The 1,151-nt window shown below is 41.6% G+C and overlaps 1 protein-coding gene across 1 annotated transcript in view; it reads left to right on the top strand.

The window, feature by feature from the left end:
• ZDHHC15 (zinc finger DHHC-type palmitoyltransferase 15) overlaps positions 1-1,151 on the top strand; it is a gene marked incomplete at its 3' end in the record, with an annotated part of 191,707 nt that overhangs the window by 64,247 nt on the left and 126,309 nt on the right. The gene's annotated exons all lie outside the window — the stretch shown is intronic.

The following is a 1,151-nucleotide window of genomic DNA, read 5'->3' as shown; positions in this document are numbered from 1 at the left end:
CTCATAGTTATGCACTCCTGTTTGTCCTGCATTTCCTCAGTGTGAATGTTGCCCCTCTGGTTCCCCATGGTCTATTGCTCTAAGGAATGTATTACCATAGAGTATGTGGGTGCGTCATCCTGGGTTGAGTGGTCTACATGTACATCTTGTTAACTATTGGGCTGAGAGCCAGCTCCTGGGAGTGAGTTTTATTCCATCACTTGCGGATCTTGTTAAAATGTATATTCTGATTTGGTATATCTGGGGTGGAAATGCAAATTCTCAGCAGGGGGTTGAATTGGAATGAACTAGTTTGAATCCCTGGTAATTACACATATCACTATATCACTCTATGGGAGCTTGGTTGGTGTAGTGCCTAAGGCATTTGACTGCTAACCAGAAGACTGTGGTTCAAACCTACCAGACACTCCTTGGAAGGAAGGTGGGGCAATCTACTTCCCTAGTGATAGTGCTTCGGTAACCCAAGGAGGGGTCGCTATGAGTCGGATCTGACTCGACTGCAGTGTGTTTGGTTTTTTTGGTTGTATATCACACTATAATTAATTGTGCATGACAAGCTACTTATGGAATGGTTAAGTGTACACTTACCCAAGAGATTCATGATAAAGTATTCATTTTGTGAAAGTTTAGTATGACTCTTGTAACAGTTTCATTTTAAATATGACTGGAGTATTTCTAGCATCTCCCTCTTAATAATGCAAAGGCAATATTAGAAAAATAAAGAAAGGCTCAACTACTGAGATAAGTGCCACAATCTTTTGCTAACCAAAATGTCAGTAGTCCAAAACCCTTCATTCCATGAGAAAAAGACGTGGCAGTCTGCTTCCTTAGGCCTTGGAAACCCTATGGAGCAGAATACCCTATGGAGTAGAATACTCTGTTCTGTGGGATTTCTAAGAATCAGAATTGCCTCAATGGCAATGGGTTTGATATGCATTTTGGTAATGGGAAACCTGCTATTACTCAAGATTGTCTGTCCACCTTGAAATAGTCTGGCTGGTGGCAGTTCTTGTTGTCATCATCAACATATTTTCTTATACTGAACTGAAATGTGTCCACCTGCAGTTTTTACCCATTGATTCTATTTCTGGTGGTGTAGTGGGAGCTCTGGTAGCATAGTGGCTAAGACACTTGCCTGCTAACCAGACGGC

Source organism: Orycteropus afer, unplaced genomic scaffold (assembly GCF_000298275.1).
Source record: "Orycteropus afer afer isolate SDZICR_OR568_19922 unplaced genomic scaffold, OryAfe1.0 scaffold00929, whole genome shotgun sequence".
Lineage (NCBI taxonomy): Eukaryota > Metazoa > Chordata > Mammalia > Tubulidentata > Orycteropodidae > Orycteropus > Orycteropus afer.
This window is presented reverse-complemented; position numbering and strand designations above follow the sequence as displayed.